The sequence below is a fragment of the Apostichopus japonicus genome, chromosome 17, assembly GCF_037975245.1.
Source record: "Apostichopus japonicus isolate 1M-3 chromosome 17, ASM3797524v1, whole genome shotgun sequence".
Lineage (NCBI taxonomy): Eukaryota > Metazoa > Echinodermata > Holothuroidea > Aspidochirotida > Stichopodidae > Apostichopus > Apostichopus japonicus.
In genome coordinates this window covers 833,381-845,874 of record NC_092577.1, presented here as the reverse complement: position 1 = coordinate 845,874, position 12,494 = coordinate 833,381, and the positions used below count along the sequence as shown (strand labels likewise).

The 12,494-nt window shown below is 39.5% G+C and overlaps 1 protein-coding gene across 1 annotated transcript in view; it reads right to left on the bottom strand.

The window, feature by feature from the left end:
- LOC139984504 (uncharacterized) overlaps nucleotides 1-11,041 on the bottom strand; it is a 54,625-nt gene extending 43,584 nt beyond the window's left edge. Inside the window, exon 1 of the mRNA XM_071998418.1 lies at nucleotides 10,865-11,041. The gene's annotated coding sequence lies outside the window, so the exon portion shown is untranslated. The remainder of the gene's footprint in view (nucleotides 1-10,864) is intronic.
- Nucleotides 11,042-12,494: the final 1,453 nt, after the last annotated feature.

Sequence of the window (12,494 nt, the reverse complement as noted above, 5' to 3'; positions counted from 1 at the left end):
TTCAATACAGGGGAATTTGAAATGCAGCGTTTGGTCAAGACAAATTGGTGGGGACACCGCATATCATGTCCCCACCACTGAAGTTGGTGGGGACGCGTCCCGCTGTCCTCACCAGGATCTGCGCCCATGTTTGGTGGTCTAGTTGCGAAGCCCCGGTAGGGGTCCGGGGGACGAATTCCCTGAAGCTCTTGCAACTTAGCACTTTCGTGAGACAATATCTGGCCTTTCTGGGACTCAAATACCAGAATCTTATGGTAAATTAATCAACTTTAAAGCTCAAGTCTTTAGAGGGAAGGCACTTCCTGCCACCCTACATGGAGGGCCCCATTTTGCCCCCTTGCCCCCGTGCTATGAACTCAAGTGAAGGGCAAGGGGGTGGGGGGCGATCGACACCAGTTGCCCCGTACTGCAGGCGTCATTGCCTAAACTTTCACCCGTGCACCTACTTTAGGATATTTCACAAGACAAACGCAATGTTACATAAATTATTATTGTACTCATAAGTCATACTTCAGTAGTGTAAATACAAGAATACTCCCAATTACCTCGCTGTATCTTCAGATCGATATGCCTATTGACCTTGGAATACCAGTCTGAGAATTGATACCGATTTTATGATTGTCTTATTGATTGAAGGTTCTTTGCGATTTACATACCGTTCTGACTTCAGCAAATTCTCTTATCACCAATTGTCTTCTGTAAACAATTACTTGTTCCCTGCACCATTATTAAATTTGCATTTCAATTTTAACCTTTTCAATTCTTTACGATAAGCCTATTTTTTAAAGGACCAGATAAGTAGACGACCCACTTTTGAAAGTGGTAGGTTTGCATCGAACCATTTTTCTAACTACGGATGTCCCCTAGGGCACTGATGGATCATTCACCTGTTTCATTTCATAGCAAAACAGACTGAGGGAGGATTACATTGAAATGATATTTTTATTTTTATTATTGACTTTTATTGCGCTCTCATCTACCTATTGACATTTTTCACATTTTGTTGGTGTAATTTTCTGGCAAAATGCTCTAACGTACGGCGGTCTTTAATTTATCGGCACTTAATTCCGTTGTACGAAACTATTTCCAAGCACTGTACGGGGTTTTCGATCTATTTTTTTCTCGAAAACCTGAGCACTCACAAAGATACCACAGGGATTGTGCTGAATCGCATGTACTTCCAACACCCATATAAACTTCCGAGTTGTCAAAAATGGCAATGACACCTATTTATTCTTCGTTTATCTGCAAATTAGCAAGGCCCGGAAAGGGCAATTTCCGACGATCTAGGGAGTTTCTTTACTCAAAAAATTTCTGTATGCTCCGCGCCAACCTGTGGTGGCGCTCCGCTTAGATAGTGTCGAAAGCGCCCCTATACATGCCATTCTCGCCCCCTGACCAATACCCCTAGCTCCGCCACTGGAAATACATGGTAAAGCTGTATGCATAATACAAACAAACTAACCTGAATGTTACTTACTTAGAGCATGGAGGTAAAAACTGTTTTTACCTCCATGCTTAGAGGTATAAATTTAAATGTGTTTCGTTTGGCTATTAAAGTGCTCCGTACATTAATAAACGGCACAAATGTAGGGTATACCTTGATGCACTTAGACTTAAAAAGTAAATGTTGTTCTGGTAAATAGAAATATAATGTCGTCATTATAACTAGGATCCTTTGTTTGAATCTTAAATAAATGTTTTACAAATGACCTTGACCTTTACGAATTTGGTTTTATCCTCCCCTAAGCGATCTAATCACGCACGTGAAGCAAATCTTACTGAAACTCTAGGAGCATTTAAATACGATTAAAGAGATATATTGCGCCTGGTATTCAATTGTGGTGGGTTGGGGTGGGGGGGGGCAGTGAGCCTTTTTTGGTCGCCAGTTTTTTTTTTTGAGGATTGCTGAACATTCGAAAGAGAAAATAAACTACCGATATGACTTTGTGGGGGAATATGGAAAATTCTTCAACTTAAATTTCCTCAAAAGTTGCAAATTATAACACCATAATTCAACTAAGCACCCTAAACCATGTTAACATTTCTCAACTTAGGGGAGGGGGCATACCTCCTCACCGTAGAATCCTTTACCAATGGAAGGTTGCGAATAAGAGGAATATCAGATTGGTGTCATCGAGCAGGCAAATGTTTCAATATCAACACTCTAGAGCAGGGGTTCCCTAACTGGGGTGCATGAACCCCCAGGGGTGCGTGAGTCCATCCCAGGGGGTTCGTGAGACGTTTCTGATAGTCAAAATTAGAGTACTTTTCGTTTAACTATATATAATCTGATATATCATATAATTTAGTAATGTACAAAAGTCGTACCTATCGACAAACTCTTTTCGCGTTCCATATACGCATATGTTGCCATAGTAGTACCGTACAATGCATGTGATAAATAAATATGTGTTCATCTCTTATTTTTTTTATCATTACAATATGACATTATGAGCTAGATCTTTTACGAAGCACTGTTATGCGTATTATAATATATTATAATGACTCAGATCGTGTCTCGAAACTTGGGGGTTCGTGGACAACTCCACAGGGGGTTCGTGGGGGATAAAGTTAGGGGAACCTTGCTCTATAGAGAGACAATTATTTTACGATGCTCGGCTGCAGCCATTTATACAGGTGGAGAATGTTGTATTTACTTCAAGTCGCTCGGTTTTCAGTCTACAACGATAGCACAGGCTGGATTCATTTTATCATTAGAATGTTCATAGAGAGATGGTATTAAAGCTGGAATTTTCCAGGATAAGAACGCCGTCTTACTTTACTGCCTACCGACAGGGCCTGGAACCATGATCCCCCGTAAGACGTTAGGTTTCATATCTTCCAATGGCACTATCCAATCGCCCATAGCAGTGATTAGTAATAACTGTGACCCTAGACACCTAACTAAAGCTATGCTAATTGTTTACCTGAAACATTGCGGCCTTACTAGTTTTCAATCATTTGTTGAGATGATCCCAGGCTCTTTTTCGTGTTTCTCTCTTCATCTTGATTTATTCCTATGATTTGATTAGATGGTTGCCATTCATGAGCAAATACATCTTGCGCCAAGATTCAATTAACCTACTTGTGCAATATTAAAAATTTCATCAGAAGCTTTTCTCTCAGCTAAACTGCGTTTGATGAATTGTTATATCGTCGAAATTTACTGATAAATGTTCTATGATCGTGTGGTAGGTATACACTGAAGTGGGCCAACGTAACCCCCCCCCCCCCCCCAATGTTTGTTCAAAATAAAGCTAGGCTAAGTACATTAGCTTTGAAAGTGTGTTAGGCTTGATATAAAGTAATAAACGCTGTTGTGAACTTCCAATATTGTGAGGTATTATGCAATTATTCTGTTTAAGATTCGGTAAAAGATAGGATTTATGACGAGATAACCTGCACTGCCTTTACAAAATGGAATCAAGAAAACAAGCCACATTTTGATGTATATTCTCAATGGTAAGCTAACCAACTTTTTGATACTTTGCAACAAGACAGAAGAGGTGAACAAGCTTGATGTTTGGTATAGCGTTGCTAATCGTAGCGTGGTATGATATGCATAAGCGTTACGAGGCGCGGCTGTATCGACAAACTTTAAAAAAATTTAACACCGTTGTTAGATTGTACTGGTAGGCTGCTATACTATACTCCAGGCAGTTGTCCTTATCGGTGTGTACAAGAAATGAAATTGAAACAGCAATACTTGGGAGTTTTCGTAGCGCCTGTACAAGTTCCTTTGCCAATGAACAAATACATCGTGCATGTTTTGGTGTCATTCTGTAATCAACTATAAATTCATGTAGGCTAAATGGGAACAAGACCTAATGTTCCTATCATATATATCCTTAATATCTGAGTTATGGTTAAATATTCATGAAATATTTGTGTTCCTCTACCTTTTCAAATTGCATTACTCAAATATGAGCTTTCATTACGTTGGAGCATCATGAATATTAATACTTAATAGAGACTTATGAGTTCCGGTTATATCTCTAAACAATGATCTAATTTTAAACGATATATATTTCTTTGTATTGCATACAAGAATTAGTGATCATAACGTAACTCATTTTGACGAGCCTGGGAACTAGCGTCCCTGGGATTCGTCGATCGAGCATTGGATGCTGGTTGTTGTTGGGGAGGGGAAGCGGCCGTTATTATTGTGGAGTGTTAGCTCAGTGGTTAACACCGGTGCCTTTCAATCATAAGGTCCCCGGTTCGAGTCACTCCCAGATTAATGTATGTCGTCCAGTTACAGAGTTGTTGACAATTAACAATTCATAATCATGGACGTTAAATATAAATGTAAGAGACTGACTTTGGTCAGCTTGCGGTTTTGATAAGCCAATTAGGCTTCTTCGCGAGTTCCTGCTTGCAGGAGGATCTAATATACATACATACATTATACATTATACATTGATTTATAAATAAACAAATATAGAAAACAAATACATCAAAAAGTAGAGAAATGCTCTTGTTTTTCAGCGAAGGCCATCAGTCACGTTTCACTTCTCTCAACAATGTCAAGTTAGCCGATATATTATTAGATTAAGCTATCGGTAACAACAATACTCGGTCTTTTGTATTTCATGCAAACTTGGGTAGGCTTTATCATAGAAGTGTGTTGTACTGTGCGAGCAGTGGCGTAGGAAGGTACTTTTGAGTGGGGGGGGGGCTGAAGACTGATGGCCAGCCTGGGGGAGGGGTCTAAGGGGAGGGGGTGTCCCCCTCCCCTTTGGAATTTTTTTGCATTTCCAGGTGGCCTCAGATGCAATTTGGTGCAATATAGCACACTTCAACCCACCCGTTCCATTTTGTATATAATTTTGCATTTTCACCTGGCCTTAGATGCAATTTGGTGCTCCAAATGAGATTTTCTTCTCATTTGGAAATGAAAAAGGGGTTTTCTGACTTGCGAAGCGGGGGGGGGGGGGGGCGGAATGATACTTCCGCCCCTCCATATTTTTCACTGGGGGGCTGGTGCCACCCAGCCCCCGGTTCCTACGCCCTTGTGTGCGAGTACAAGACTCTGAGGGTGACTATGGGTACTGAATCTCCCACTAGTACTATATGATACTAGATATCTAAAATGGCCGGCCCAGTACGAGTACAAACAACTATACTAACAAGAGCCCAAGGGCACTGTGGTTCCTTGCGTAGGGGTATATGACAATACACATAATATTATCAAGCAAGATTGGGCTCAAATAGTCATGTAATTGTGGTCCTACATGTACCCATAATGTAACCAACACTATAGCCAACACTCTTGTGATCACAAATTGTGATCAGATTTTGATCAAAATGCACTTTTGAGATCTGAACATGGCGTCGAAAATGTAAGAAATATAAGGTCACCTACAAGCGGGTCAACAGATATGATAACATTGGTGACCACAGATGACATGACTGTTAAATTTGAAAATGTTCCACCACCCCATTCACAACTTGTCCCAAAATATCAACCGTGTCACACCTTGGCATTGGGATTTAATTGCATTAAATGTCTAAAAATTAACTTTGAACTTGTATACATAACTTCACACACAAAGGTCACCCCGAGGTCAACCAATTGACATTTTTGATCGGTGAGACCTAAATAGAGCATCGAAACTGTAAAAATTCAAACATTTTTTCTTTGCACATTTTCCCCCCCAAAATACTCTTTTTTTAACATTAATTATTAACATAAATAACTTCGCACACAAAGGTCACACAGGGGTCAACCTATTGACATTTATGATCAGAAGGTACCTTTGACATCTGAAAATAGCATCGAAACTGTAAAAATCCCCAAAACAAGTAAAGGTCACCAGAGGTCAAATTGACGTTACAGGTCACCCAGATGCGGGTCGACAAATGGATTACATTGAAGCAATTTCCAAGCCTAACGGACAATTCGTTCTCAAGTTATCGCAAAAAAATTAGTTTTTTATCATTAATTGACCTTTGGTGACCTCGGATCACATGACCATTAAGTTTGAAAATTTTCCCCTATACCATTTGCAACTTGTCCCAAAATATAAACCATGTCACACCTTGGAACTGGGAGTTATTGCACTAAATGTCTGAAAATTAACTTTGACCTCATATAACTGAACCCACAAAGGTCACCTGGGGTCAACTCATTGACATTTTTGATTGGTGTGACGTGAATATAGCATCAAACTATAAAAATTCAAACATTTTTTTCTTTGCCCATTTTCTCCCCCAAAATACTAGTTTTTGAACATTAATTGACCTTTGGTGACCTTGGATCACATGACCGTTAAGTTTTAAAATATTCCCCTTTACCATTTGCAACTTGTCCAAAAATATCAACCATGTCACACCTTGGCAATGGGGGTTATTGCATTAAATGTCTGAAAATTAACTTTGACCTTGTATAACTTCGCACACGAAGGTCACACAGGGGTCAACCTATTGACATTTATGATCAGAAGGTACTTTTGACATCTGAAAATAGCATCGAAACTGTAAAAATTCCCAAAACAAGTAAAGGTCACCAGAGGTCAAACTGAGGTCAGAGGTCACCCAGATACGGGTCGACAATTGGATTACATTGAAGCAATTTCCAACCCTAACGGACAATTCGTTCTCAAGTTATCGCAAAAAAATTAGTTTTTTATCATTAATTGACCTTTGGTGACCTCGGATCACCTGACCATTACGTTTGAAAATTTTCCCCTATACCATTTGCAACTTGTCCCAAAATATCAACCATGTCGCACATTGGCACTGGGAGTTATTGCAGTTTTAATATTTTCGGTTTTTGGACCATAACTGACCTTTGGTGACCTTTGTGGGCACCAAAAACAATAGGGCACACCTTCTCCATATGGCGGATCTATAGTCCAAGTTTGGCCTCAATCCAACATTCCCTTATTGAGATAGAGCGTACCCAAGCAAGTGTCACAGACACACACACAGACACACACACACATACACACACACATACGCCAACCTGACTACATAGGTTCCTTTTGCTAAAGCAAGGAACCAAAAACGAGAGTACCACTGCGATTATTAGTACAAGCAACTATACTAAAAAAACGAGTACCACTACGTTAATAACCTGCATGTTTGATTTGATTTATACATTCGATATGTATATAATTGCCTTTCCTACTCTACATAAAAGACAACAGACTGGTATTAATTAGTGTATGCTGCAATCAATACGATACTATACCATACAGCTAATGTTTGATAAATCACGGATATCAAATATTCCGTACAGTTTTTATTGCGACGGATGGCAATAGCTGTGTGTAAACCAGTTGGACTAAATACAATGTTGAATTTAGTTTATAATTTCTAAAATGACCGCATGCAGCTATTGTTTTTTATTATTGCGAGGCGTGTATTATTGGCAATCAATTTTATGTATTTTTGATTTTTGTTTTATTTTAAAATACAGAAACACCCCCTCCCCCATAAGTTTCGCAATTAAACAGTGCGCTGATATATTGCATTTTGTTAGTACCCGAAGTGAGTCAAGTGTAAACTTTTGCAGGTAGTTTAAGTAGTAACTTATTAAGTACTATGCACCTTGTGGAGTGACGTCACAATGCTTTCTTTTTATACAATGAGAGTTTAATGTGCATTCATCATGGCAAAATAAATGACTTAACATAATTAAATCTGTGCTTTAAGCGATAATTTATAGGATCCCTTATCTGGATTTAAATTCGATTAAAATTCATCTACATGGCAACCGTTGTTTGTATCCATCATGGCTGGTTAGTAACAACTTAGATATAGTTTGCACTAAAGGATTGCAGTTTAGCGAAAAATTATTTACACTGGTATTGGATACCTTCACAAATGCAGCCGAATTTTAGCCTAAACAATTTCTAAGACAAACAAATCCAGATACTCAATATTTTCTGGTCTGGCGTCCCTTGACTATTGAAGTCTTACCAGTGCAGTATCTCGTGCATTACTAAGGAGTCTCGTCTATTTATAAAGTAACTAAGATTAACGAGGTGCCTCGATGTTTTCTTTTACTGGTGTCTCAGTGTGTTCAAAAAGTGCCTCGATGTGTTATACCAAAGGATCTTGTATATTAACAAAGAATCGATGTTCGCTACACAAAGGTGTCTAATTATGTGCTAAGAAAGCAACTCGTGTACTTTTGAAGTGTCTCGTTTCTTACTGAAATATCTCACATGTTAATGAAGTAAGGGAGAGGGTTCCTGTGTTTATGAAGTGTATATTGTGCCCACATTGTGGCACGTGCATAAAGCCTCAGTAAGTAGGGAGTAATACCCTTAATACTCCAAGCCATGGAAACAGACAACTTTGTATATCAGTACACATTAGTTTTCTTGAGTATCCAGTATGCATAATGTGGATTCAATTCGTAGACCTAATCGTACTAAACTACTCTGTTGATCTTTATGCTCGTGTCATTTTCAAAACAGGCATGAGAAGGGGGAAGGTTGGGGGGTGGGTGGGTGGAGGGTGTCAGGGATTAGAAATGTATCAACTATTTTCGAGCTAGTATAGTCACATAACATAAAATACAAAGTAAACCTATCATGACTAATTAAGTATGCTCCTTTCTCGTAGATGCGACCTAATAAATGTGTACTCAATAATGCCTACAAGTGTGTGTTACTGCGACCTATTATGTGTGTAATATAAAGCCAATTTGTTTGTTACTGCGACTTAATATGGGTGTGATCAATAATGCCTTTTTGTGTGTTACTGCGACCTATTATGTGTGTACTCAATAAAGCCTATTCTTTTGTTACTGCGACTAAATATGTGTGTACTCAGTAATGCCTATTTGTATGTTACTGCGACCTAATATGTGGTACTCAATAATGCCTACATTTGTGTGTTACTGCGACCTATTATGTGTACTCAATAATACCCATTTATGTGTTACTGTGACCTATTATGTGTGTACTAAATAATGCCTATTTGTGTGTTACTGAGACCTATTATGTGTGTACTCAATAATGCCTATTCTTTTGTTACTGCGACTAAATATGTGTGTACTCAGTAATGCCTATTTGTGTGTTACTGAGACCTATTATGTGTGTACTCAATAATGCCTATTTGTGTGTTACTGCGACATTATATGTGTACTCAATAATACCCATTTATGTGTTACTGTGACCTATTATGTGTGTACTAAATAATGCCTATTTGTGTGTTACTGAGACCTATTATGTGTGTACTCAATAATGCCTATTTGTGTGTTACTGAGACCTTCTTATGTGTGTACTCCATAATGCCTATTTGTGTGTTACTGCGACTTAATAAGTGTGTACTCAATCATGCCTAATTGTTTGTTAGGGATTTCTAACAAGACAGGACGCGTAAGCAGATAAGAAGAAGAATTTTCACAGTTTCGGTTACAATAGCTCATTGTTTTTAGAACTTGGGAATAATACGAGTTACAACAACCTGAGATGCTAGTAGTTCAGTGGAAATTCTATACAAAAAATTGAAGCTGGTGTCTCTAGTTAAGATGAAGAATGTTCCCACATTGAAACAATGTACGTACAGATCAAATATTGTGCACAAATAAATCCTTGCTATTCAACTCAATGAACTATGACACATAAACAGAACTACAGACATACATGAAGACACACAAGTATACAAATAAATATGATTTTTATATTGTGATAATGGGAGAATATTCTGTGACAAGTGTCTGTTTCAATCGATCGCAATGTGTTACCCACATGAGTTGGACACGAACAGAGATTACAGGTATATACGAACTAAACCCTTATTGGCTTACAAACCTGAGTCATTACGCGAACAGTGACCGGAGTTGGGGTGTTGTGGTGGACGTTGGGTGAGGTTGTGGACGTTGGGTGAGGATGTGGACTTTGGGTAAGGTGGTGGACGTTGGGTGAGGTGGTGGACTTTGGGTGAGGTTGTGGAGGTTGGGCAAGATTGTGGACGTTGGGCGAAATTGTGGATATTGGGTGATGTGGTGGACTTTGGGTGAAGTGGTGGACGTTGGGTAAGGAGGTGGACGTTGGGTGAGGTTGTGGACGTTAGGTGAGGGGGTGGACGTTAGGTGAGGTGGTGGACGTTAGGTGAGGAGGTGGACGTTAGGTGAGGTGGTGGAATTTGGGTGAGGAGATGGACGTTATGCGAGGTTTTGGACTTTGGGCGAGATTGGGACGTTGGGCGAGATTGTGGACGTTTGGTGAGGTTGTGAACGTTGGGTTGAGGTTGTGGACGTTAGGTGAGGTGTTGGACGTTGGGTGAGGTGGTGGACGTTGGGTAATGTGGGTGACGCTAGGTGAGGTTGTGTACGTTGGGTAAGGTGGTGGAAGTTGGATGAGGTGGTGGACGTTGATTGCTTTGGAACATTTTTTTACAAATGATACCATCGCACAATGGATGGAATATGAACACAACAGGTAAACTTCCCAAAGCTGTATAGTTCTATTTTTCTAGAATGGTTTCAAAGTTGTTAAATGTTGTAAATTATATAATTCGATGTCACCTAATTAACACTGAATATTGAGAACTTGTTAACTGCAGGTTTTAATGGATATTATAGCACCGAGGATAAACATCGTTTACCTACATCGGATCATTAGCAGGCCGCATGCTGGTTGTGTTAATAGCGTGCTGTTGTCGAATGTAAGACAAAGTACACAGACACACACGATTATCGCTGAATAAACAGACGGACTATCTGCGAGACATTATCCAAGTTGAAGGCAAATACTTTGGTAGATAAACATATCATACTCAAATCAAGGACATAGCTACCGTTAAGCAAACTTTTATTTCCGATTTAATTCCGTTTTCCCCTCTCACTCCCCTTTTAAAATAAAAATAATATAACCTTTATATGAAAACAAAATAGACTTACCTATAATTCATATAATACTATTGGAGATGATTTCAATTGCGCGTTGTAAGTACCATCGGTGTGAGGTCATTGTCATTGACTTCATTTAGTATAAACGGTGTCTATAAGGAAAACTTACCAGCACTTAGAAATATGATACTATAACCTAACAAAAGTTAATTTATAAATGCCTTAGTAGAAATTAATACACGTGTCCAGGGCGCATGGGCATCCGAAGTAAAGCTTTTGCGCATGATCAACAATAGCTGTGTGTGATAGATTCTTTGTCTTGTTTTACACCGACTCCGACCCCCTCCCAACCAATATAAAGAAAATTCCTTTTTGCTGGTAGATTGCTGTCTTGTATTTAACTTTTACAGTTGCACTGTTTTCTTTTAGTGTAAAGTAGTGAATATGATGCTGTTGCCTAGAGCTAAATCGGAAACAAAAATATACATTACATATAACTAACGTAGTTCTTTACAGTATTAGTCAAGTGTGAAAAACGGCAACTAGTAAACGCCCTCTATTTTCAAAGAACCAATCACTTCTCTTCTCTAATGACGCTTCATGTCCCATCCCTAGTTTCCCAGTCCCATACTTACCTTTCCAGTTCCATCCCTACTTTTCCAGACCCATCCCTACCTTCTCAGTCCAATCTCTACCTTCCCAGTCCCATCCCTACTTTCCCAGACCCATCCCTACTTTCACAGTCAACTCCCTACCTTCCCAGTTGCATCCATACCTTCCTAGTCCCAACCCTACTGTCCCAGACCCATCCCTACCTTCTCAGTCCCATCTCTACCTTCCCAGTCAAATCCCTATCTTCCCAGTCCCATCCCTACTTTCCCAGACCCATCCCTACTTTCACAGTCAACTCCCTACCTTCCCAGTTGCATCCCTACCTTCCTAGTCCAAACCCTACTGTCCCAGACCCATTCCTACCTTCTCAGTCCCATCTCTACCTTCCCAGTTGCATCCCTACCTTCCTAGTCCAAACCCTACTGTCCCAGACCCATCCCTACTTTCACAGTCAACTCCCTACCTTCCTAGTTGCATCCCTACCTTTCCAGTCATATCCCTACCTTCCTAGTTGCATCCCTACTTTCCTAGTCCAAACCCTACTGTCCCAGACCCATCCCTACCTTACCAGTCCCATCCCTACTTCCCCAGTCCCATCCCTACCTTCCTAGCCCCCATCCAATTCTCTGTCAAAGTTAACATATGCAAGTACGTAATATTTGTTGAACATAATCCGGTTTGTTACCTAAGTAAGAAAGGGGCTGGTATACGGCAACCAATCAATGTAGCTACAAATATGGGCAAAACAGGACATATCAAAAAGTGTTTTACGTAAGCAATCTCGTAATAACTCAGTTCGTCTCCGGTCAGTGTTTCATCATCAAACGGTATTTAAACTATAACGCTTGGCCCCCAGCCAGTTTTAAGCACCCAATCACCACACTGTGTGTACCATAATACTACGTGTTTGCAGACAATGCATTCCTGGCTTTATTGTTCCCTTAGAATGGCAATAAACAAAACACATATATTTTAGTTTGATCTGTATGTAAACTTTGTATACGTCATCCTCCAATGCGTAAACTCTAATAATGTTTGGTTTACAAGTTTTTATAAATTATTAAAAGAA